Source organism: Pipra filicauda, unplaced genomic scaffold, assembly GCF_003945595.2.
Source record: "Pipra filicauda isolate LSUMZ 115617 unplaced genomic scaffold, ASM394559v2 scaffold109_size3271384_pilon, whole genome shotgun sequence".
In the NCBI taxonomy this organism is placed as follows: Eukaryota; Metazoa; Chordata; class Aves; order Passeriformes; family Pipridae; genus Pipra; species Pipra filicauda.
Window position 1 is genome coordinate 1,832,096 of NW_024103540.1, and position 26,649 is coordinate 1,858,744.

The window sequence follows — 26,649 nt, forward strand, 5'->3', positions numbered from 1 at the left end:
CAATAAAGAATGAAAATTGTCATTGGCCCTCCTTTTGTTGTTAATGTATTTATAAAAACACTTCTTATTATCTTTCACAGTGGTGGCCAGATTAAGTTCTAGCTGAGCTGCTGCCTTTCTAATTTTCTTTCTACCTGACTTAGCAACATCCTTGTACTTTTCTTGAGTTGCCTGCCCCTTCTTCCAAAGGTCATAAACTCTTTTTTTTTTTACTGAGTTCCTCCAAAAGCTCCCTTTTCAGCCAGGCTGATCTTCTTCCCTGACGATTCATCTTTTAGCACATAGGAACAGTCTGCTCCTGCACCTTTAAGATCTTCTTTAAGTATGTCCAGCCTTCCTGGACTCTTTCAGAGAGACCCAGGGGACTCTCTGAACCAGTGTCTTGAACAAGCAAAAGTCTGCCCTCTGGAAGCCCAAGGCAGAGGTTTTGTTGACCCCCTTCCTTATTTCAAGAATTGAAAACTAAGAATTGAAAACTATCATTTCATGGTCACTGTCCCAAGACAGCCTTCAACCACCACATCTCCCACTGGACCTTCTCTGTTTGTAACAGCTGTGACAGAAATTCTCTTCCACACACTCCTAGACTGCCTCCTCTGCTGTGTTGAGTTTCCAGCAGACATCCATCAAGTTAAAGTCTCCCACATGGACAAGGGCTAGTAATCATGAAATATCAGCATGATGTTTATGTATACGGAATCTTAAAGATGAGTGAAAGCCTCCTTCCTCTCTCAGTACCAGCTGTTGGTACTTTTCTGTAACACCAAGCAAGCTTTGCAAAGGAGCACAAAAGGCCTGAGTTTAGGCACAGTATTTTCTGAAATCACGTACTCTGGTAAGCATCCACCCATTGTTCTCAGAGACCATGCAAGACTACTCAGAAGCCCAAGTGGAGCAGCAACCCAACCCATCCTCCTTCCCCTCTGTACTCACTCGCAGAGTGTCACTCAAGGCGTCCCAGTTCCTCTGGAGTTAACGGGTCATTCACACAGGGCTTGACAAAAACCCAAACTTACTTATCCTCTAGTGACAAGTGTGGGCAGAAACCCTCCTTCAGCGAGGGCTTTGTAATCCATCCTGACACCAAAAAAAGCAGAGGGTGTATTCTGGTGTCCCAGCATGGCCCAGGACCTGCCATTACAGCTTGTCCAAGGGCTTTGATGTGTGCATTGCAAGGTTTTACGATGTTGTTTCCCCCACAGTTCCACAAACCCGCCTTTGTACGTTTTCTCTTTGCAGCTGACACTTGTAACATAAGCCACTGAGGCTGTAATAAAATATGCAACATTAACCATATATATGGAGCGTTACAGTCTGTGAAATTCAATGTCATTTTTTAAAAGTCATAAAAACATTATCTGATTTCCAGTAACCCCCCAGGAGATTCAGGAATATGTTTATACACTAAAATGTCAAAATCATAAAATGCCTGCTTTTATACTATTTACTTTGCGTGGTGGTGAAGTAGTTATTACACGCCATTTCATAAATATAGTGACTCAGAAATAATTAGTGTGCTGAATAACAAGCTTTCCACTATAATACAGCATAATACAGTACCATACATTTTAAATCCCTGATTTTCATGAAGTACTTGCACAGTCTAGCTTAAATAGTACAAATAAATTGAACCTCTGGGGGGGGAAAAGCAATGCTGCTGTTGGGTTTTGTTTTCTTCTCCTTTCAAGGGAGGTACACTGATAGTCACGATGGCAGGGTTGAGGCAACGAGCAGCAGTAACTGCATTTCCCAAAGGGCAGGGACAAAAGAGGCAGCACATCTCACTGTTATGACACAAGGGAGAGGTTCCAAGAGAGTATCACGTTAGCAAGATTAAAATTAACACACACCCTGAACAAAATCCTTCTTTGAAGGAAGGAGATGATTTAAAATTGCTTGTAATTAAGGGAGAAACAGCACTGCACACAGCCTTGCTCTAGCCAAGAAGTCTTCCAGATTTTCACTGCTCAGCTTGTAATACTCCTACTTACTATTTTTTTTAAACACATAGTGGATTTTATTGCCTTTTTTAGATATTAATATGCAACCAATTATAAATTGTGAGTTACAGCACTGGATAATTTCCCTTCAAGAATGCTAAGCAGATTCTGCTCTGTATCAGCCCATGTGACAGCACAGCAACTACCATCCCCTCTGACTTTTTTTAGCAGCAATTCCTAAACAGATGCTCAGCAGGAAAACTGGAGCAAACCCTATCTTAGGACCTCCTTGTGTTGCTGGTTTTTAACTTGCTGGATGATCTGCTTAAAAATAAAGGAAAATTTAGGATTTAACTCAAATTCTCAGGAGTAGAGATTCAGATGAATAATAGGAAATAACAATTATCATTTATTACTTATCTTGGAGGTGCTTCCCTCGGTTTCTCTCACTGTCTGCTGTTGTACTGGCACCACATTCCAAGTTTCTTCTTCAGGCCTGTCAGAGGGGAGAGTGGAAATTTTAAGGTTAAAAAAAAGAAAAGGAAAATAGAGAAGGCAGTGTGAACTTTGATTTCATGCAGATGCAATGCACATCACACAACAGCACTGTCCCTGTGGTGCAGTACCCATTGACAATGTGTTAGAGCACCCAGTTGCTGGAAGTTTTGACTGCACAAAAGTGCCCTCTTCCCTTTCTTTATTTTTCCTGGGATAAAGTACTTGCAATACAACTACCCTCCCACTGAGCAAAGGTATAGTTATTGATAATTGTTGATGTTCATCTGTGTAAGCATTAACCACGCTAGTTGGGCCAAAACAAACCTTAACACAGCTGGCTTTGTCTCCACCAAGCCCAAGCAGCAAGTGCTATTCCCGAATTTGAATATGAGTATGGATCCAGCAAACAGACTATGCTGAGATATGCAACTATGGATGAGGATGCAGGTTCAGTATCACTATTTATGCATGCTTTACACCTCTTTTCTGTAAAAAAGTCCCTTCACCATGTGGGAAAATACTTCTCTACACTGAAACAGAAAAAATGCTGAGACCAGGCTGTACTTTTTATTTTTTTACCATAATCACAGGACTCTGCTTTGGTGGGTGTCAGATTTTGGTTTTGGCTGAGGTAGTGTAATGCATAAGAACCCTCCACAGTAATGCAAGCTCAGACATAGAACACCGAGCTGAGGCCAGAGCTGTGATTTCTAATTGTCTTTGCCCAGAAACTGCACTCAGCATTTGTAATCCTTAATAGGGAGTTTCAAAACAGCCTCCAATATTTGTGAAACGTACAGCTGGCTTTGTGTGCTGCCATGTCAGGGGGGTTTAGGACACTCCAGTAATCTTGGTGTGCTGCTTTGTGGTTTTCAGCAGGATGTTGGCATGTTCTTTCCACACTGGCCTGGTCAGCTCCAGAGGTCCTTTTCCTCTCAACACCTACACACCTCCTTTCATTTAATGGCTGTTAAAAAAGAACTTCCAAAAGTGTCTGCAGTTTGTCACGGTCTACATTTGAAGATAAATTCACAGTAAGGGAAAAAAAAAAAACACTCAAGCATAAAATATCCAGATTAATTCCTGGTCTTTGCTTTTATCTCCTGTTTTATCCTTCATCATTCACCAGAGGTCCAAATTGGTACAAATGAACTTCTGAATGTGTGACATGATCCACCTAAGAAACCTAATTGAGAAGCAGTGATTTTTCTTACTTTTTTTTTTTTCTTTTCCTTCTCAAGGCCCAATGATGTTCATGGGAGCTTGCTAAGGAACCATTTGGATTTGCCTGTTTGTGCAAAAATAATCCATGTTTCCTTGACATGTTGAGAATACAACATGCCAGAAATAACTTGCATACTTTTGGAGGTCTTTCTGCTTGTGAGAGTCCAGCATGCTACTGGCTTTATCAAGAGGCCTAAAACGCACTTGTGGAACTTGAAAAAGGCCTTTCCAATGACTAATGCAGTCCATTTGTATGGATAACTCATTAAATTAGCAGAAATGCTAAGTCTTACAAGAAGCAATTGCTCTCTTTTGCAAAACACAAAATGTGCTCATCCGGAAAAGGAAATTTCACATCTCCCAGCTAATAGTGAAATAACAGACCATCAAAAACTCCTTCCAGACTCTTCTTATTTGGACACGCTCCACATCCTTTTCCAAGCCAGCATTTTCCTGGCCAACATAAGCCTCTGGGAGATCCTATTCGCACTCACATCTCCACAGTTCCAACCCCAGCCAGGCCCAGACAGTTAAGCAGAAGCAAGCTGAGGGTGACAGCATTACCGTCACAATGTATGGCAATATGTATCAAAGAGAGTATCCTGGAGTCGTGGTCTGAAGGACTTCCATGCCCAGAGGGCTGAAAAGGTTTTATGCAGCTCTTTTTTGTTTGTAGCTTCTCTAGATCGCAGTGTTGTAACTTTTAAGGTTACACATAAGAAGAGGTTTCTGAAGACTTAGACTGTTTCCCTTGCTACCGGCTCTTTAAAGAGCTTACTTATTGCTGCAGGAAAAGGCTAGGGAAGTTGGGAATATCACAACATTTTTAATAGGAAATTTATTTTGTAGGCAGCCTGCTCTAATGTGGTTAATCTCCAAGTGAATACCAGAAAATCTAATATATTGGGAAACACATCAGAGTCTTGAGATCACATGGTCACTTGTGCTCACACGTGTTCTTCTCAGCAAAGGAATGACAGCATTTGTTAAAAGAATTTGTTGATGGACTGAGTGTAACCAATAGCACCCAAAAGATAAAAAAACATCCCAAATCCTACAGCATGCTTTCTGCTCCACACCCTTTCTGAAAGCACACATGCAGCATTGGCTCTCTGACCTGCAGCTGACTGAGGAGCTTGTGTTGCTGGGGTCATTAGGAAGGCTTTTTTTTTTTTTTTACCAACATACAAGGTATGCAGTTACTTGACAATAGCAAGTAATTTGTGTTGCTGAGGGGCACTTCTTTCAGGCTTCTTCATTTATGACATACAGACAGGACAGAGTCTATCAGAGCAGGTACCTACTCCTCAATCAAACTGATCTCCAAAGGAGAAACATCCATCAAAGAGGCAGTAATAAATAAAACCACATCCCCAGCTGGCTTCCTTTACCTTAAAGTGTTTTGCTTCTTCTCACAACTCCACCTATGAAATGATGTCAGAAACCCTCAACCACTGTTTTTCTAGAGATTGATTTAATTTTCCATTCCCACAGTCAGCGATCACCCAGCAACAGTAACCAAACCCCTGGCTAGGGCAAGAGCAAGGCCTCATCCTAGGAGGGCTGAAAGCTGCCCAAGGGACAGCCATTGTTCTCCAAAAGAAGCCCCTGCACTGAGGGCTTTCACACACCACCACCAGAAACCTCACCCCATGGGCAGGCAGCAGGGCTGGCACCCAGAGCCCAGATGTGGGGCTTGTCCTGAGGTCTTCTTAGAGAAGGACAGGGCCACTGAGCCCCATGGAAATCCTTTGCTTCTAAAAATCCCAGAGCTAGCAGAGAGCATCAGGGAATGACCTTGTCACACACACATCCTGTTCTCAAACTCAACTCCTGGGCAGCTGCTGCCGACCTCTGCCAAGAATGAGACATGGGCCTAGATGGAATTTGCCAGAAACACCAGTCCCTGGGTTTCCAGGTTTCTACAGCAGGATAAAGGGCACCTTCTGGCTGCTCTGACTTACAGCTCAAACCCACCTGTGCCTGAGAGGCTGCAGTGTCCATGAAATGGCTCAGGGCCAGCTAAATCCCATTGCATGGGAAAAGAGCAAGAGCCAGCCATGTCCTGAGTGTTGGAAGAGCTCCAGGTAAAAGCTCCAGTGCTTCATCTCTCCAGACTTGATGCTGCTCCTGGCACCCAGACTCACCCTCTGGCTACACACAACATCCCCTGAGCTCTGTATAAACTCACCAAACCCCTCCAAAGATGCAAGGGCTAGACCAATCCTCTCCCATTAATCTGCAGCAGCTTCTGTGGCTCTCTCATCTCCACTGCATGGAAAGCAGGGTATCAGAGTATCTGCACAGCAGTTAATTTACAGCCAGCTCCTGCCTCCATGATTCCATGCTCACTGCTGGGACTTGCACAGGTCTGAGCTTCATGCCTGACCCCTCTCCACACAGCAGAAGTCTTTGCTGGTATTGCTGCCCAGACATTTCTGTGGGTATAGATAGACATATATATATGTCACGGTATTTGCAGTGACATCTACTTATGTCTTTGTGCTGTGTGAGAAATGAGTAGTCTCCACTCATCTAGATTTTGGCTGAAAAGATCTTGACTTTGATTACATTCTGAGACACATTTGGTTTTAGCAGTGCAGAATGGATCCTTGAAAAACCATGAAGAAAAAGTGTTTGGGTTAAGAATGCTCTTGTGAATAAAAAAAATTGAAAGTCCTCAAGTGTTTGTTTAAAGAAAATAATTTTCATTAAAATGCTGGCACGATTTCAAACAATTTGATTTTAATTTTGAAGTGTTGAAAACGCCCTCAGATAACTTCTGTAGCATTCCAGAACCCAAAAGTGATCGTAGAAAGCACGTCACTTAGGAAATCAACTGCAGAGCTAAAATTCATTTCCTGTTTTCTAAGAAAACAAAAAAGGGCCCATGGCTCTTCAGTCTTTCTGACAAAGACTTTCTCACAAGTAGTTTTCAACCAGGCAAGCATGGTTTGACTTTTTTCCTCCAAAACAAAACAGAGTTTGCCCTTTCAGAAAGTTCCCAAGAACCACACAAGTCATACTAATACAAAGATTTTACAGGACCTTGGTACCAAGCACACTGCTTTAAGCACTGCTTGCTTGGACTTGAAAGAGGTCTAAAGTCATTGGATTATTATTATTACAAAGATGCTCAATGATACATATTTTACAGGAGTTGTGCTCAGAGTTTTGTCAAAGCAGCAGTCTGATCATTTCGTACCAGCATCTGATCTTCACTTCAGGATTTAGGTGAGACTTATGCACCAGCACTGAGTTTCTGTGTCGTCACTGTCCCCAACTTCCTGGCTTAACTGAATCCTCCAGAGACACTCAAAACCAGAAAGTTTTGCTGGTTTGGGGACAAAATTTGACTTAGTTTTCACAGAAACCCACCTATTGAGCCAAATTCTCTCAAATTCAGGTCTAGGTTTACTGAAGCTTCTCTTCACTGAAGTTGGCTGGAGTATGTACAGCTCTTTCTTCAAAGAAACCAAGTGAAGTTGGGTCTTCAGCTCCCCTCAGGGGAGTTCACAGCCCCCAGCCAGGCAGGTCTCAGTAGGTTCTTTTGCTGAGGTTTTGCAGCAGCACCACTTGTAACAGGACGTGCCTCCATCCAGTAATGAGATGTTACAGCTTGCTGCAATCACAGCTGTTGCCTCATTTGGGTTTCAAGGAAGCAGATTCCATTAAACATTCTGCTAGGAAAGCTTGTTTACATTTAAAAAGGAGGAAAAAAAATTATTAAAAAAAAAAAAAAGACAAATATGCCTCTAAGCAGGCTTTTGAATGCTCTCCTTTGTTAACTAATACAGTTAACAGGCCTGAGTATGACAACGAACTTCCCATCAATAGCCTGACTCAAAGGGAAAACATAAGTACAGACCAGCAGCTCGTGGTACATCAGCTCAGATAACAATGTGAGTGTACCCGACCGCGCGAGCTGCTGGCCCTCTGGTTCACGGAAAGGAAGAAAGTATTCAGAAGGCAAGTATTGAGACTGTTCCCCTCTGATATCCCTTCCCTCGTGATTGCTTGGTGTTAGTTGACCTTTATGTTTCTGGAGCGTTGGGATACAATGTGTTTCACCACTTCATCTTCCCTAAAGCTCGTGGTGATCTCGGAGGGAAGTGTATCCCAGCCCTCCGCTATCACTGCCATTAGGAAGGTGATAGCTTCCAAAAAAACTCACAAAATCCCAAATTCTGTTCAGTGCTGGTAGCAGCAACCTGGACATGGCACAGCAGCTCTCCTGTCCTGCACATGGCTGAGCACAGCGTGAGAGTGGCCAGTGAGGACTGGACACAAACTACATCTTGGCAACCCCCACAGTAACGCAGAACCATTTCAGACAGTCACCAGTCCCACCATGTCCAGGCCTCCTCCTGCCAAGGACGTGGCCAAGACACCAGACATCCAATATGTGCTCAGGGAGTTACAAACTCCATTATGGATAGGTAAGTTTTTGCAGACTTACAACAATCCCACTTGTGAGTCTGGACTTGGGCACTTTCTAGGTTTGCCTGAGGAACAGCACAGACACCCCATCGTGCCAAACCAGCTTTTTTCTTCTAAGGTTCATCTGACTCAAGGCCACAGCTCAATTTCTGCACTATTGCTTCGTATTTGAAGAGAAAAACATGGAGCTTTCTTTAGTATAAATCCCAATGAAAATAACTTAGCCTTCTGTTATTGTCAAGGCTGAACAACCTCCAAGAAAGCAACTTTTCTATCTCAAAGAGCCCTATAAAACTCACAGTAACAACCAATTTTTTATTTTATTTTTCCTTTTTTTTTAACTAGCAATTGCATGCCTTGATGCTTACCCTGGGATACCAAAAAGTGGCTTTTATTTTGTGGAAGAGAGTTTTTGACAAATTAGGCCATTTTAGGTATTGATAAAAGGCACATAAAATTTTATATCCACAAAATGCCTATTTAGAAAATGCAGCCAACAATTTTTATTTTTTAATCTCACTATCATTCTCTAGATTTAGTATCTATCCCATTTTTTCAGTTCCCCACAGTAGCTTTCACTGGGTTTACCATAATCTTCACATTATTAACCTACACTCACTCTTCATCAGCATATTTACTTGGAGGCAGCTAAGAAATTACAGATAAGTTAGTTCATTGTTGAATCAGTTGATATAATATATTCATTGTGTTAATCCTGATATATGTGGTCTGGGGAGAGGATAGAGAGGACTGTTTTGTAGTTTTTTGTGGGTTTGGTAGTTTTTTTCTCTGCTCTGCCTAGCACATGTGGTAAGGCAACAGCAATAAATCAGAACAAAGGAAATGAAGTACTAGGGCTTTAGGGAACATGTGTTTTAGAAGAAAAACTTGGCTCACCTCTAAAGCAGTATTGCCTTATAACGGATGTTTGAAATTCAGATGTAGAAAAAGACGGACAAAATTATATAAATACAAGTGACTTACGGGTCTGTGCTGCTTTCAAACAGCACTGCAAGCCAGTCCATCTTCCCAGCTCCTCCCGGACCTGGCCAGGCAGACCCCATGCTCCAAACCAGCAAGAGTACAGCAGTGGCATCAGCACAGCTCACCCCTAAGCAATACTGCAACACGTTAGCTGCAGACAAAGGATTAAAGAATTAAAACCAACCCAGGCAACTGACATATTGTTTTCCAGGATCTCTCCAGCTGCTGTTGACAGACCTATTGCAAACCAATGTCAGCTAGGAACATGCTACTGGAGGAGTCATTTTCCATCCCTGTAATCTGTACAACCCTCATGTTATGGCAGCAGTTTCACACAGCAAGTTCCACACACTGCTGAGACTCTGTTCCCAGTCTTGAACAGGCAGGAATTGCTCAACAGAAGTAATAACTACTTTGAAGGAGATTTCCCAACATACTTAGGAGCCTAGAAATGAAGAGAGGTGCCTGGTGAGGTTTTCCAAGGCCTCAAGGTGGGTCAGGTTCTTCAGACTCAACCCCTGAAATGGGTATTTTCCTCCTCTCTCCCTCCAATCTCCCGAAGAACTTAATGCATTAGATTTGCATGACAAGGTGCTGGGGGGGGGGGGGGGGGCAGCAGGGGTGGCTTCTGTGTGAAGCTGCTGGAAGCTTCCCCCCATGTCCAACAGAGCCAATGTCAGCTGGCTCCAAGACGGACCTGCCACTGGCCAAGGCTGAGCCCATCAGGGATGGTAGTAACACCTCTGGAATAACATATTTAAGAAGGAAAGAAAAAAAGTTATTGTGCAGAAGTAATTGCAGCCAGAGAAGAGAGGAGTGAGAATATGTGAGAGGAACAACTCTGCAGACACAAAGGTCAGTGGAGAGGGAGGGGGAGGAGGTGCTCCAGGCACTGGAGTTGAGATTCCCCTGCAGCCTGGTGGTGCAGATCATGGTGAGGCAGCTGTGTCCCTACATCCCATGGAGGACCACAGAGGTGCAGAGACCCACCTGCAGCCCATGGAGGAGTCCCACATTGGAGCGGTGGATGCCCAAGAGACAGCTGTGACCCTGTGGGAAGCCCATCCTGGAACAGACTTCTTGCAGGACTTGCAGATCCAAGGAGAGAGAAGCCCACACTGGAGCAGGTTTCATGGTAGGACCCCATGACTCCATGGGGGACCCACACTGGAGCAGCCTGTTCCTGAAGGACTGACCATGTGGAGGGGACCAACACTGGAGCAGTTAGCAAAGAACTGTAGCCCATGGGAAGGACTCATGGAGAATTTTGTGGAGGGCTATGTCCTGTGGGAGAGACCCCACACTGGAGCAGTGGAAGGATTCCTCTCCCTGAGGAGGAAGCAGCAGCAGAAACATCATGTGATGAATTGACCGTAACCTCTATTCCCCATCTCCCTGTGCTGCTGTGGCAGGGAGGAGGTAGAAAATCAGGAAGGAGGGAGGGTGGGGGGAAGGTGTTTTTTAAGATTTGTTTCACTTCTCATTATCTGATTTTGATTAGTAATAAATTCAAGTAATTTCCCTAAATCAAGTCGGTTTTGCCCATGAAAGTAATCAGTGAGAGATCTCTCTGTGTCCTTGTCTCAACTCATGAGCCTTTTCTTGTATTTCCTCACCCCTGTCCAGTTGCAGAGGGGAGTGATAAAGTGGCTTTATCACAGTGGTGGGTACCTGGCATCCAGCCAGGGTCAAACCACCACACTTTTGAAAGGCCACTAATTGCCTCTCTGCATGTTTGGGCACCTAAATACCTCAGCAGAGAATTTTACATTCTGTGTCACTTCCCCTCCCCCTGCAGGCTGCCCATGGGACTTCCAGCCAGGCTGGTGGCCAAGGGTCAGCACTGGACTGACCAGTGCTAAGGGCAGTAAAGCAATCTCAGCTGCTGGCAGAACACAAGAAATCCCAAGAGGATGAAAGGGCTCCTGTTTGTCTGTCCTGTGCCTATTAACTTTTTAGGGTAAATGGTCTCTATTTCACTTAATGCAATAGCTTTGCTGCCAGTCTTCTGCCCATGCACTTTAGGCCAAGTAGTCTAACATTAAATGTCTCCTATATACACTTTGCTTGTGATGTTCATCTGCCTTTCCAAATTTTCCTCTTTATTCACGCTTTATCCATTCCAAGTTTAAGTAAAAACAAAGCCCAGATTCCAAGAACTGAGCAGCGACCAAGGTGGGGGCTGTGAAACGGAATAGAGGAAGGTGCTATAAATGGAATCGGGGAAGCATGGCTTGGGATGATTAATGAGCTTACATCTGTGACAAGCCTGTGCTATAAACAGCAGGTAGAGAAGCAAAGCCAGCACCAGAAAGTGCTCAGGAGCAAAGAAGGTGGAGCTGTGCCTCTCTATCACAAGTGGTCTGGCTGCTCAGTGGATGCTGGTTGGGATCAGTTCCTCCTCAGTGACTGGGATGCACAACAGGATACATAAGACTGCTAGGGAACAGCATAAATCCTTTTGGAAACCTGGGAGAAGAGAGGGATTAAAAAAAAAAAACAATTCCCTTTACTAGCAGCAAAACAGTAAAGTCCTGACTAAAGGTGCAGCAAGAAAGTACCTGTGCTTTTCCTCTCCTTCCCTGGGATTTTTCTCTATCAGTGGATATACTTGGTGCCCACACTGGGAGCAGCCCTAGTGGAAGAGGCATCATGGCACATGAAGGCAGGTGACAGGCTCAGCCCATGGTGAGAGAGTGCTCCTCAGGGCAGGCTGCCCCACTCTTGCAGGGTGGCAAGGGGGGAAAGTCATTCCAGTCACAGCACTTCTCCCCATCTGCCACCTTGGAAAGCCTACCAGGAAACACTGGGACACACAACAAAACGGGAGCCTGCAGACACCTGCACTCTGCAATCAAATCAGCCTCCCACGGCTGTAGCTGCCACCGCCAGCAGTCCTCAAACCAGGCCGGGATTTTACCAGAAGTGGCCATTTACCACCTAGTTTTGGAAGTGTGCACCAAGGAATCTATTCATATCCTGCAGCAACCAGCTCTGGGAGCAGATAGAATGGATACCTGTCTTGTGGGAAGTACCTGGGAAAGGCACAACCATGAGGCACCCCCCTGCAAGCTGCAGGCTCCTCTGGGTCACACAGCAAACTGAAAACACAGCAAACTGGGTCACACGGCAAACTCCTTCAGTGAGAAACTGCACTGGGGTAGAAAGAAAAGGACTTTGGGAAGATGAATGGACTAATGATAAGGGAAGACACAGTGCAATTTGGAGCAGATGTCCTGCAGTGTTCAATAGGATCCCAGCACTGCCATTCCTAGGGATAAATGTGCAAATGAAGCCTCTGAAACCCTCTTGCTTGTTTAAAAACAGAAAAACCCAAGCAAACAAAAAATTGCAATGGATTTTGGGTTCTTTATTCATGGTTTTCTGGTTTGTGAACCTGTGGAGTATATTCAGCTCTCAGTTTCAATCTTTCCTCCATCATTACAAAACAAAAAAAAATACCCTATGCTTTTTAATAATACATTGTAGTGAAAACTTAAATTTCCTCCTTATTCTCAGATGGATTCATGATCCATCCCTCTGAGGAAAGCTCAGAGTATTGTCAGTTCGTGAGAAAATGGAGAATAGGCAAAATTGGAATTTCAGAGGTAGATAATTATGGATAAACTCAATGCAGATTATTTTTTTTAAATTAAACTAGCCAAGACTGATCTATTGTTAAAACAGGACATCAATTTTAAACAGTGAAAAAAAGCTGTATAAACTAAGCCATTCAGAGTCTTTAAAGAAAACTACTGGGTTACTCAAACACAGCATGCTCTATGAATAGCTCCAGCCCACTCCAGCTTGATTTTCTCTGTTTTAATGTAGAAAAAGTTTCTACTGCTTGTAGCAATCAGCACCAAATTATACATCAGCGAGGCCCTCCAAGACAGCAAATGCCCCTGCTTGCTGCTGAAAGGAAAACACGCTCCAGGGAACACTTCCAGGAGACTGCTTCATGACAGAGATGCGTGTGCTTGTCCATAGACTCGGGCACTGGGAAGCCTGCAGCAGGAATGCCCCAGCTGCTGTGCTTGCTCGGGATCGCTGTGTGGTAACCAAACACTCTGAAGTTTGCATCAGGAAACACACACATGAGAAAGCTGGAAAAATTGCACTCCACGTGACACATGCATTTCTCATGTGGCAATGATACCTGTATCCAGAAAACAGCCACAGCTGTGTCTCCTGCCAAGCACCAGAGCCCTGATGTGAGCGTAGCTAGGGACCACCTCACCCCTGGGGTGCTGTTGGGGGAAATATCCACAGCCCCACCCAGCATGATCCCAAATACACAAGTATCACAAGTTCTCTTCCTTCTGTCATACTCTGGCCATAGTGCCCAGTCTCCTGCCCCACAGCTGAAGACTGGGGCAAGGTTATCTCCAGAAATTCAGCTAAACTCACTTTCTGCCTGCTCAGCACTTTTTGCAGGCGCGCAGAGCAGATGCAGTGGGGGTCAGGATCTGGCCCCCCACCTGCATAGTTTTAAAGATTATCATTCAGTAGAAGGTATTGTGAGGAAGAAAAAATGCCAAGCCCAGAGCCTGAGTTATTTCCCTGAGCCTGAATGATATCAAACATAATATTTTATTTGGCTGGTTATAGAAAACATGTGGCAAAGCCTTCATTTTTTTGGAAGGTTTGTCCTGCGGCACAAAAAGAAAAGAAAAATAACTGAACTTTTATTCTGCCTGTCTCTGCAGTGCACATCCCTGCACCCACACAGGCTGCTCTCACCTGAATTTTAAGTTCTGGAGACATACAATAACTCTACTTACTCTGCAGAAATATCAACAAGGTCACAATTAAAGACTAACATCAAGATTTACAGAGTGGGTGCAAATAGGAAAGTGTCCCCACAAAAAGTTTATACTCACAGCAAAATGGGAAGGTTCAAGATGATCAATTATTAAAACGGACATGAAAAGTAGAGAGTTCAGCATCCTGATGTGTTCAGCAGCAGCAAGAAAAATTGTTCAGTGCTCAAGTGTAGAGCAAGCAGAGCACTTACCTGAGGACAAGGCTGAGAGAGTAGAGTACAGGACCATTTTGGGGGGAAAAAAATTGTATTCAAAGTTCCAGCTCCAATTCTGACCTAACATCAGGTCCCAAATATGGCCTTTCCCCTGTAAAAAACAAAACAAAACAAAAAACTAAATAAATCCAACACAAAGGGAACAATTACTCATTTAGCTGCTAGAAAGCATTCATCTGTCAGTGAATTCCATCAGCACTTGCAGGGGAGTCAAGAGATTAGAGACATTATAATGCACAGGAGGAGCACAGCAAGAGAGTTGTTTGCTGTCTTCCCCATCCTGTTGGCTGTTCCTGATGTACCCAACCCTCTCCTAAACCTTTCTTAAGGATGTTGTACAAAGTGAAGGGTCCTCTTCCAAGCAGAGCTAGGAGGCCTTTAAGCTGCCAGCCAGCTGGGTGAGTGCTAGGCTGCTGTAGCCACAGGAGGAGAGGCTCAGGCTCCCACCCTTCGCCCCAGGAAGGCTGATGCTGTGCCAGAGCAGACAAAGGGTGCACACACATCTTCTCTGTACTGGATCAGCTCCAGGGATGGTTATTTCCAGCTGTAGGGCTGTATCAAGCACAGTAGGAGATAACCTTTCCAACCTTTCCATCTGTTCCTGTAGACCGATTAATAAAGATATTTCTAAACATGTGAAAGGAGGTAGAGGGTTATGATGGTTGGGACAGCGATAGCTATTGCCCTACTTCCTTCATCAGGGGTAAATCCCTTAGCTATTCCCTAACACCTCTCCTCAACTGAAGCACCCCAGGACCTATAACTCACCTCCTCCTTTTCCCCTACTGACTGACCAGCTGCCCCAAGCCCCCTTTGCCCATCAGTAAGGGGCAAGCCCTCTATTTGAGACACCTGTGCTCTGCAGTCAGCACAGCACATTTTTAGTGGGTTTGCTAATCAGGCCACCAGTAATGCCCCCTGAGCTGGGTGCCTGTGACTCAGCTGCAGGCCCGCTGCCACTCAGCAGCTGGCACTTGGCACAGCAGCTGTGAGTGACTCAGGCTAGCAGGAGCCTTTGGAGATGCCTTCCCCTGATTTATATCTGCAAGGGATCCTTTGTGTTCAGACCCTATTGTTGGCGTGCCAGCCTCACTGGAAAAATCTGGAGTTAATAAACTCCACTTTCCGATCACAGCAGCTCTTTCCAGGGCACAGCTTTGCAGAGCTGGTAATGGTTGATCCTGCACCATCAGCCAGCACAGCAGCTGATGCCTTTTACCTTGGAAAACCCTGGTGATTGCACACATGAACAACTCCAGGGAAAGCCCAGGTTCAGAGTGCCTGGTAGTCTGCCTCCCTCTTGTTCCACCTCCTTATCCCTTTCAGTGTGGAATTTGGAGCCCGTGGTCCTGCAGCCCTACCCCTAACTGTGAGAAGCCTCTTGGCACCAGCTCCCCCTGAGAAAAGAGGAAATTTAAAAAAAAAAAAAAAGACAAAAGATGGATGTGACCCGATGTCACAAACCCTTGAATCCCAGGGAATCTGAAAAATGTTACCTCAGCTCTAGTAGCAGAAACGTTACTGTCCTGGGCAGCATCTTCCCACAGGGAAGCAGGTCCCACTGGGAGAGCTGGTCATCCATGCCAACTCTGGCCGCTGTGAGGAACGTGGCATCTTGTTTTGTACCTGCAAGGTGGAGCAATTCTTTTCCTTGCATTTCCTGAAAGAAAGCAAAAGGGAAGGTGGGTTTTGACCTCCAGACACATTTTGTAAAGCCCCACTGGTGACACGGTGCTGTCTTTCATGCAGTGCTTGCTCCTACGGCCACCGGAGCAGCTGGGACTTTTCTTGCAACATTCCTGGGCTCACAGCAGCACTGTCCTGCTTTGCTCCAGAGCAAGGTGCATTGGAAGCTGCTCAAGGAAGGGCTGTTATTTTGCATAGCAGTGAGTTCATTTATGGAGCTGTGTAAATAAAATGACCATCTCTGCCACCTGGGCTACACTCTGCTGAACAGCTGCTGAACCTCTCTCCAGAACAGTGACATTTTACAGTGGGTGAAGTGACTCACTGTGGCACTGTAGCCTTTCTGGCACAGCAAATTTGTGGCTCGTTTGTGGATTATCAGCCAAAAAGGGTGGAAGCACTTTGCACTTTTCAGCATCCTCATGGGACAGGTACGCCTCGGAGCTGGCTACATTCCAACAGAGTGATTCACTTAGTTTAAGCCATATTTTTGGCTTGTATAAGCTGGATCAACATCACTGGAGGGACACCAGTTTACATCAGCCTGAGAACGCGGCTCCGTATTTTCATGGAAAGAAGCTCAGTTCTGGAAGGTTTTGAGCAGGTTCTTGGTGCTGCAGGCTGGATGCCCCAGCGGACAACGAGCGGAAGCAGTGGGATGTGGGGAAATTGGTTTGCTTTGTGTTACTCTGGGGAAGAAATGAGGCAGTACTAGTCACAGTGAATGACAAGAGGAAACATCCAGCAAACAAAATAAAACACTTCAGGACTAAAACTGGGACCTGGGGCTAGAGAAGAGCTGCAACAGGCCCTAGAGAGCCCCTGATGCAGGCAGTCAGGACAGCAGAATCAGACTGTGATACTCATTGCCTCCACTGGACAGACACACAATGCCAACAGCTTTTCAAACCAAGAACTGACAGGATTGAAGCACTTCCATTCAGACACTCAGAGGAAAATGGGCAAACACAGGATGGCCATATGTGACTATAGCTAACACTTCAATGCTGGTCCTGTGCAGTGCTGAACACTTGAGGTGAAGGGATGTGTGCAGCCCCCATCCTGTTCATGCCATACTAAAAGGCTAAGGAGGGCTTACAGCCATCCTCTTTCTCCAGCCCTTTGTGGAGATTTGCTTCTGAGCAAATCCCTCTTCCAAAAACTGACCAACAGCTCAGATACAATGTACACATGTTAAGAAGCTTGGAAACTGGTGTAAGAATTAGGCAGAGCCACAGAGCAATGTGATGTGTTAAATATTGTGGTTGTCTACTGAAACATTCACACAGAGATAGCAGCACTCTTTGCAAAACAAAGTTGAGCATAAGTAACCCCATCTTTTATAAGGAAAATGCAAGCCACAGAGATTAAAGGCTGCTGCTGTTACAATAAAACTAAAACCTGCAAATACCACAGGCACCCTAAGCAAGATTTTGGCAGAATTTGGGCACCTTGGTTGAAAACTGCAATCTGGGAGCTCCATATTCCCATTCTCCTGCTGCCTAGCCCTGGAGGTGCCTGAACTTGCCCACAGTCTCCCTAGGCAGCTGTTAACCAGAGCTGCTCCCACCCAAACACCTCCACTCCAGCTCTCATGTGAGTGCTGCCATGGTCTGCAGTGCTGTCCCCATCCCCACCAGGAACCATCCTGGGAGCTGCAGTGGGAGCACACTGGGACACAGCCTGTGGGTGAAAGACGATGATGAGCACCACAGCCCCCCAAGCAATGCCTCCTGCTGCAGCAGCACTGGAATGAGCTCTCCCTGGGAACAGCCACGTGGTGCCCCATGCGGCTCCCATCCTCTCTGCTACCCACCCTGTGGGGCACGAGGAGCTCCCCAACAGCCCCCCCGCTCCCCAGCCATGAGTATACACAGCAAGAACTGCATTTCCCTCCTTCACAGATGCTTTGCAGTGTCATGGTGTCCTGGAACTCTGGCCATTGCCCAGCCTCCTCCATACCCTGCAAAGACACCAGGACAACACAGGCTGGGGTTGGTTCTCTCTTTTGTCACTTTTCCAGCATAACCAAGGCTTGAGGCAGAGCTTTGTTTCAGAAATTGCACGCCCATTTCTCCTCTTGTCCTGTGAACAGGGTGGTTTCAAACAACACATAGTAAGTGCCTGTGGTAAGTAACTGCTGAAGCCCAGCTCCCCCCAGGCTGTCAGCCTCTGCAGTTTTCCCAAACACAATCAACAACCTGGCCTACGGCTTATTTACCCACTTCCAAAATCTTAATCTGACAACTAATGACGCATTAATCACTGTCAGACCATGATCTTTGTTTCTGCTTCTCTGCAGGCATCTGTCAGAATCACAAAAGATTAATTATTGCACTAGCCTGGGTAAAGAAACTCAGCCCCTCTGCAGAAATACTCCTCAGATGCTTTGTGACCCCTTCAGCAACTACTCACCAGAACACTCTTTCACTCAACACTCATATTTCTAGTTCTGGGTATCCGCTCTCTCTTGCCCAAGCACCAGTCATTTTTCAGCCTCACAAGAAGCACTGAAAGAGAGGATCACCAAAATCCCTCCCTGCAGCACTGTCCTATTTTGGGCACCATGGTTTCCAGCTCATTTAACCACATTGAGAAGGTGCCTACTCTCTCCTTCTGATACACTTTTTATATGGTTCACTTCTAACCTTCCATCCACACAGCACTCTAGGTCATGCAGTATTCAGAAGTATGAAACATCCTGTTCAAAATTAAGCGACCCTGCCTCCAAAGCCTGTGGGATGATGACACAGGAGCAATCTTTGGGAGGCATCCAAGTTCCACAGCAGCAGATGAACCAGCTGCATCGCTTCTTCGAAAGAGCCCCGACAGACTGAAATATGCTCTTCCTTTACATCTCAAGGGCCTGGACCCAGCTGTCCACAGGAACTGACACTGCCAGGAGATGGAGGGACATCAAGGGTTCATCTGCACATGGAAGCTGTAAGGGTTTATGAACACGGGTGCAGCATGAAGTGCCTCTGGAGCCAGTACAGTTTGAACCATAGTAAAGAGTCACAGCTGTTTCCAAAGGCAAAAGGAAATAAGCTATATCTATCTAAAATAAATTTTAAAAATGATAGCTTTTCCTCAAATGCAAACTACTTCCATAAACAGGGGTGTTGGACCTGCATGTCCTGAGCGTTCTCTGCAGTAGCAGCCAGGAAAGTCCATTTGACCACCCTCCACTGCTGAGCACTGCCTAAGGAAGTCTCTTTTCCCCTCCCGTGAGCGTTTCTGTGTATGATTCAGCAGCTTTCTACAAAAAGCAATTTGGAAGATGGATGAGTTCACTAAGCCAGAGCGGAGAAACACAAGAGAGCATCTCTCTGGGTGCATGGGAGACATTTCAGCAGGTGCTTGGATCACACAGTGCTCTCTCTGTTTCTTAAACACATCCCAGGTGCCAGAGTTGCTTCAGTTCTTGTTTTCCTCTCTCTAGTAAAGGCCTGAGAAGCAGGAATAGACAAAACCAAGCAGTAAACAAAATCAAGTATTTGTTTATGCCACAGTAGCTTCATTCTAATAATCTAGGAGTGTGTAGGCTTTGCAGAAGGAAAATGCTTGGCACAACCAACACAACGTCATCATGCTGCCACTGACAGAGCAGATGGTGAAAGTGTAACCTGACATAAGAGTACCTTTTTCTGTTGGGAGATTTAGCTTATAGCTCCTTCCCAGAGACAAATCTAAAGCAGGAAGATTTCTGTCTCCTAAAACTGAAATTCTCTGAGTGTTACACTGCTGAAGATTTAAATGTTTAGTTTATACTTGAAAATTTCCTCCTGTAAAGAAACTCCAGAAGTTCCTATAATCCCAGCATTGCAGTGGAACCCTGTCCACTGGCCTTCAAACATGGCTCCAGCCAGAGCTTCCTGGCCTGCTGTGCTGCTCACGAACCTCCGAGAACACAGCTGAGTCTTCTTAGAGCTTCACTTCTCATATATTTATGAATTTTAATGGATTCAAGTGGTTCCAGCTGCCAGCTAACACTGCAGAAAGGACAGAGCCAGACCAACCCACACTTCTCCCTCCGCACTGGCAAGTCTATTTGTGGCCCTGCACAGTGCCAGAAATAAACTGCTTTCCTCGGAGAGACCCACTGGCAAGCACTGGGCTCTCTACAGAGGGCACAGCAGCCTCAAAGATACTCCTTTGAACTCTGGTTTCAAAGTGCTCACCAAGGGGGTTTAGAAGGCCAGAAGTGCTCCTGGAGTTGTGGTAAGGTGGGAAGAGAAGGGAGGTAAAAATAAGATTTGTCTCCGCTCCACATCCTTGGAAAGAAGTCCTTTGGGGTGTGCCTGCTCCCTTTCATCTCATTTCTTCTAGCTGGAAGATCCCAGCCTCCCAACTGCAGTGCTGAGTATATCTTAAATGATTCATTAATGTTTGCATACAAATGCCAGATGCTTTCTTTTTTAAATAAATAAACAAACATAAACCTCAAACACCCTCTGAGAGATGGAACATTTTTCCTATAGTGAAGGCCACAGTGGTTGCTTGTGCAGGACAGTGGAAGAAGGTTCCCCACACCCCCAAAATTCTACCCTATAAATATTTCTCCCCCCTTCCTCAACCCTTCCCCTGCCACACAGGTCATCCTGACTCTGGGGAGGGGTGGAAGTGCTGAGAAATGTCAGAGCTGCTTATTTCCCCATACAGCACTTAGGGGGAGGGGACTTTGGAGGATGAGAGCTGAACATAACTGTTGGGCTCAATGGGAAATTAAGCCCTGTGATTTCCCAGTTCTGGCAGTCTTCAACCTTGCTACACAGTTCCCATCTTCTTTACACCATGAAAATGGCATTGTTACACAAGGGATACCTGAGATAAACAGCGGCTGTGCAGAAACGGGCAATGACAGAGTTTGGAGTCAAAGAGCTCAGATTCAAAATTGCAGATTCAAAATTGCAGGGAAGGTGATAGCAGTGAGAATTGGTCTCTCCCTGTTTGCTCCATAAGCTTTACTCCCATGTGTCAGCTGTCAGGCGAAGGAAATGCCTCCTGCTCTATGTACATACAGTACCTTTCTTGTGGGGACCTGTTCACACACACTTGAACTGAATCCACATCAGCAACTGCCATAAAATTTTAAGTAAAAACAGGGAAGTGTATATTCCTTTTATGTCGTGTGCAAAGGCTACTGAAAGCAAGAGGGATTCAGGTGAGCGTTCCATGAGATGTGACTGGAATACATTTCTTCTGAAGTGCTCTAATCGCAGCAGTAATGTATTCCCTCTTTTTCCCCTAAGACTGGGAAATCGCATTTTAGCGCCTGCCACAGGACTGTCTGGATCAGCATTTCAAGTAGCAATTCAGCTTTTATCAACATTCAACAGCATTGTAAGTCAGAAATAATTAATGTAACATTAACATAGAGTTATCAGGAAAGGTAAGCCTGTAACCATTCAACATCAGATTCATTTAGCATTTCCTGCAATAATGCCACCAGCAGGAAGTTATTTACCATAAATGTTATCTTCAGTGGGATGTTCCAGGGCAGCCAGGAGCAGTTCAGGTGTGCCACCCTGTACCTGCCAGCTTCAAGCTCTTCAGAGCTCTTCAGCGCTCTCCTTAGAGCATCATCTTGGAAAGCTGATTTATGTATGTGCATCAAAACAAAAAGAAATGTTTCTGTAAAACCCACAAACACGTAGCCATGATATATACTAGATGAATATAAACTCTAGGGTTAGACAGAGATATAGATCATACATACAGTCTATAGAGAAATGACAGATGAGAGTCTATAGGAATGATAGATAAGGGTCCATAGAGCCATATTTTTGTATTGATACAGACATATGTATGTGAAAGGATACATAAAATCAAATTCATACATAAGTTCGGTAGAACAGGGAAATACATTGGGGCTCTCACAGAAACTGTTTCTTGACTTTTCAGTGGACACATTAGACAGTGTAATGTGTACTGTGCTTAACCACAGCAATACACATATAGATACATATAAAAATAAATAAATCTATATAAATTCAGTCCAAGATTTTTCTTCATAACAGAGGAAGACAGTTAATTTTCTTAACATCTGGAAAGGATTTACTGTCTTTGAGGACAGGCAAGGGGCTTGACTCCTGCATTTCTGTTCCCTCTATCTCCAGGGCTACTCCAGTACAGCTGAAAGGAAAAGGAGCCTGGAAGAGGGGTTTGGCTGAGCAGGGTTGCAGTAAATGTCTAGTGGGATTTTCAAACTCGCCAAGGCTGCTACTTTACGCTGACATTAGCAGGAGTGAGGTGCCCAGGCATGCTGGAAAATCCCTCTAGCTACTTAAGTCTCACTTGTAACAGCATAGTACATGTGACAGAACACCTGGAGCCAGAATCCCACTGAATTTCAGTGGGACACCCGGATCCAGTAAGTTCCAGCAAACCCCTGCATTAGCAAGCACTCACAGAGCTGCAGGACTGGTTGTATCCATGCCACAGCCTGGTTGCTCCCATTGAGCCTCACTTGAATCATTGAATCACAGAATGGTTTTAGTTGGAATGTACCTTAGAGCTCACCTAGTTCCAACCCCCTGCCATGGGCAGGGACACCTTCCACTAGGCCTGGTTGCTCAAAGTCCCAGCCAGCCTGGCCTTGAACACTTCCAGGGATGGGACATCCACAGCTTCTCTGGAAAACCTGTTCCAGTGCCTCACCACCCTCTGAGTAAGGCATTTCTCCCTAATATCTTACTTAACCCTGCCCTCTTCCAGCTTAGAGCCATTCTCCCCTGTCCTGTCACTACATGACGTTGTTAAAAGTGCCAGGCCAGCTCTCCTTCCACAGCTGCCACGATTGCTCCACAAGTGGGGTACAAAGAACAGGGAACAACGGGCATGCATGTAGATACAACAAACCTTTGCTTTGTAAGATAAGCCCCAAAGCCCAGATTCTGCACCATCAATCACAGTGCTGATGTCAGCAGCGTGCACAGAAGTAGGTGAAGGATCACGACTGACTCAGGAGGGAAGACACCTTAACCCTACCCTAAAAGCCTGAAGCAGTGGTGAGGGCATCTGCTATAATCTCCTTGCTATATATGGAGATTTAACTGCATCAAACACATCTTGAACGAATACCACATCTGTCTTTAAAACAGAGAAGAGCTTTTTCCTATAAGTAGAATAATGTTAACAATCTGCTGCCTGGAATTATGTCTAGATAGGCAGTTTCAACACACTGCCCCTTTTTGGGGCCTGCAGAGAAGTCTCATGGCCACAGAGATGGTCTTGTCACTGCAGGGGTGGGAGAGCAAGGCAGGCCAGCCTGCTGCAGCTTAGGATGCCACGCTCCCACTGAATCCTGGTCCCACAATTCCTTAGTGAGTGCCATGCTTGTTTGACTGTGTACAGACCAAATGCTATAGAAAAATGTAAATATTTCTATGGCCTGGCTTGCTTAAAAGCCTAGGAGGTTGTCTGTCTAAGGGGAAAGGAATGCTGTGCACACACACAGCAGAACAAACCTAATGAAAGACAGAACCCAGAGGTATTCCTTATCCTCCAGAGATGGAGGGCTTCACATTGTTGAAGAGCAGTCACTTGGTACACCACAAAGAGAGCATGAAAGTTGAGATAACACAATTAATAATGAACTCTCCAACACAAAGCACTGCTAGCATCACCATGACCTCACTCTCCTCATGGACAGAAGACAGGCTGCCTTTACAGAGCTATTCACTCATCTCATCTTACTTTTGAGAAAGCAGCCAAGTACCCAGTTCACTCTGTACTGCTGGAGATTTATGGTGGTGACAGAGCCAGGCTCCTCTCAGAGGTGAACAGGGGAGGAACAGAGTGAAAATATGCACAAGATGGGAGATGGGAAAACCCACTTAAGATACTAGGAAAAGTGTTTTCACTATGAGGACGGTCAAACACTGGAGTATGGTGAGGAGAGGTGGTGGGACCCCTGTTCTTGGAGATATTCAATCATGAACTGCACACAGCCCTGAGCAACTTTATTCAAATGGACCTGTCTTGAGTGGGGGTTGGAGTGGGGACATGCAGAGACTGTTATCGTGTCATTCTTTGGCTAACCCAAAGGGGCACTTTTGAAGAAAGTATTTGTCACTATTTCTTCCCTTGCAAGCCTCCTGTGTCAGTATATCCACACTGACTGGCTGTTGCAGGTACCAGATCAGTACTGGCTGACTGAGCTTCCAGGCAAGTGATGGCTAAGAAATAAACAACCAGCCCTAGGAATTGGATTGAACTGGAGTACAAATTACTTTAAAGACCAGCTTCATTTTGTCAAATGTAGAAGTTCACAAAATAGACTGAAATTCAGTGCTCACAAAGCAAAGACCAGGAGACAGTGACGGTTTGTATCCCTAACACAGAAGCTGCAAAGGGTGAGCTACAGAAAAGAAGGCTCCTTTGTGGCCACCATTTGGGTTACTTTTGCCATCACTAAGCCAAGGAGGTCACACCAATTCTGATGGATCACTTCTGCTTGCCTTGCACACCCTTTCCAGACCCTACCTCCTGCATGCACTCCAGCCTCTAACAGCTGAGTCCTGAAGGGCACGTGGGAGGAAACAAAGTTTAGCTCCAACAAGTCAGCCTTCTGACTACCCTCCCAGCCCCAGGCAGCTGCAGACACTGGGGAGCAGCAGTTTGATGGCAGGGTGTAAAACAGCTCAGCAGTGCTGCTCAGAAATCACCCCTAGAGCCCAATGTGCCCAGCCTGGTCGTGCAGGGTGCTCATGCTGACCCCCACTCACCTGGGGAATGTGAGGGCTTGAATACCCATGTAACAACTAAAAAAACCACCCTTCATGAAACAGAGTCAATGAAAGTCCTGAACTGAGGTCCCCAGGCTGTCATTAGTAACTGCAGGTTACACCTCTCTCAGTACAACTCTTGACAAAGACCCCTACCGGTGGGAAGAACAGTCCCCAGCTGAGAGCTACCAAGGTAGCAGAAGAGTCTTGCTGTCAACACAGCAAGATGTTGCATCTCTTCAGCAGCAAGATCACAGGCAGCCAGCACCACCATCAGCTGACAAAAACATCCAAGGCAGCCTTGGTGATCTCCCTCACCCTGCTCTGTCTTTAAACATCATGTTCACATCAGCTCTGAAAGTCATAACTTATATTCATGTTGTATCTCTTTGTCTTTTCAGGTGTTACCATTCCAGTTAGTCACAGCCTCTGGCATGGGGAATCACCATTCAACCCTCGTGGTTACAACTGAGAGCACTGTACACTGGGATGCAGCTTCAGTGAGGCCAAGAAAGCTATGCAAGGTGTGCAAATTTTGGAAGATAGCCTAGATGCAACACCAAGTAAGAGGTAAGAGAGGTAAGCCCTGCACAAAGCTTGGCAGAATCCTAATGCACTTAATTTCTTTAGATATATTTACTTAATTGTATCTTTTCATATCATCAGTGCTTGTGAAGTTCAGATTTAACCTGGGGGAAAAAAGAAAGACTTAGGAGGATGTATGAAAGCCCATCTAAAATATTAAAGCCATTTTTACAGCTAAACATTAAAATTATTTTACATTGTTCCCTCAAATATAACTACCATAATTATGCTAAATGTAAGGCTATTTCTCCCCATTTAACAAGTCCCTGGTCTTGTCTGCATGCTTGGGAAAAAAAAGCAAGTAGACAAGGCTTAGTTGGGCCAGGATGAAAGTACAAACATCTTGAGGCCCATGCCAGGGCCTCAATTTAAATTGCAGGGTGCAGGGACACAGCAGTCCAGCTGCTTTCTCATCACTTCCAGCCCCTGAGAGACTCATCTCTAGGCTTTAAGACCAAAACTGTTCCACTGGACTGAATCTTCAGGACATTTTCCCTCTGTGGCTCACACTGATTTGTTGCTCCCTGACAAATAGCCCCATCTTTCAAACCTGGGAGACAACCCGTCTGACCCCTCTGGGTGCCCTGCTGCCTCCTCCCTTTGCTCCTCCCACAGCCCTTGCTCTGCTCCACCAGGACCCTGTCCTGCCTCAAGGCACCAGGGAAGCTAAAACTTTCCCCTTTATCACCATCGGCAGACTCTTTGCTCACCCAGAAGGGATTTGAATTTGTCTGGCTTAAGGGTGCTCTTGGGGCATCTTTAGGTGCATCCGAATTAAGAAAGGCTTCTGAGAGCTGAAAGCAGCTGCAGCAACCAGCCAGTGACTTGTGACGGGACCTGTGGTCCTGCAGTTGCCCAGCTGGGGCTGTTTCCCTCAGGCCTTTCATGTGGCCTCACTTCCCTTTCCCTGAAGTTTCTGGCCTCAGTTCCAGACACGTGTGAACAATGCACCCTTGTGTGCCTGTCTCCCATTTAGTGTACAGGCTTGTAAAACTCTTTTAATATGTGATTTACAAGGGTTCTGTTTTGGACTGGAATTGTTCTACCCACAAGCTGAGCAAGGGTGAACCGGCTGGAGGTGTTTATGCAGGGCAAGGTGGGAGCTGACAGGCAGGGTTGAAGGCTCTCAGGTCACTGGCAGCTCCAGCATCTGCCACTGCAGCCTATGAGTAGCAATAACAGAACAACATCATTAATGCCTCCCTCAGCTGGCATTAGCCCCAGCAAAGCACCTCCACTTCCAGGAATAAAATTTTTTGAGGATAAGAAATGTTTAGATTCAGTCAAAAGCAAAAGCAACCAAAAGCCACTGTAGCATTTGAGTCAAACCTATTTGTGAGCTTTTCTCCCCCACAAAAATGGAAAAAAATACTACAAGAAACATAGAAGGAAAAAACAATGGCTTTTTGACTAAACTGAATCATATGGAAAAACAACACCTGATGACTGTATAATAGAAATATATTCTAAAAGAGAATTCTCATGAAAAACAATGTTTAGTTTAGAAGGACCGGGTAGCCCA

The 26,649-nt window shown here is 45.4% G+C and overlaps 1 long non-coding RNA gene across 2 annotated transcripts in view; it reads right to left on the bottom strand.

The window, feature by feature from the left end:
- The window catches only part of LOC120323239, a 55,626-nt gene that overhangs the window by 8,785 nt on the left and 20,192 nt on the right, over nucleotides 1-26,649 (bottom strand). For both annotated transcript variants that reach the window (XR_005563532.1, XR_005563531.1), the window contains exons 7-10: nucleotides 15,624-15,787; nucleotides 14,104-14,218; nucleotides 9,087-9,237; nucleotides 934-2,436 (exon numbers count right to left, since the gene is read on the bottom strand). This is a non-coding gene — a long non-coding RNA (uncharacterized LOC120323239). The remainder of the gene's footprint in view (nucleotides 1-933; nucleotides 2,437-9,086; nucleotides 9,238-14,103; nucleotides 14,219-15,623; nucleotides 15,788-26,649) is intronic.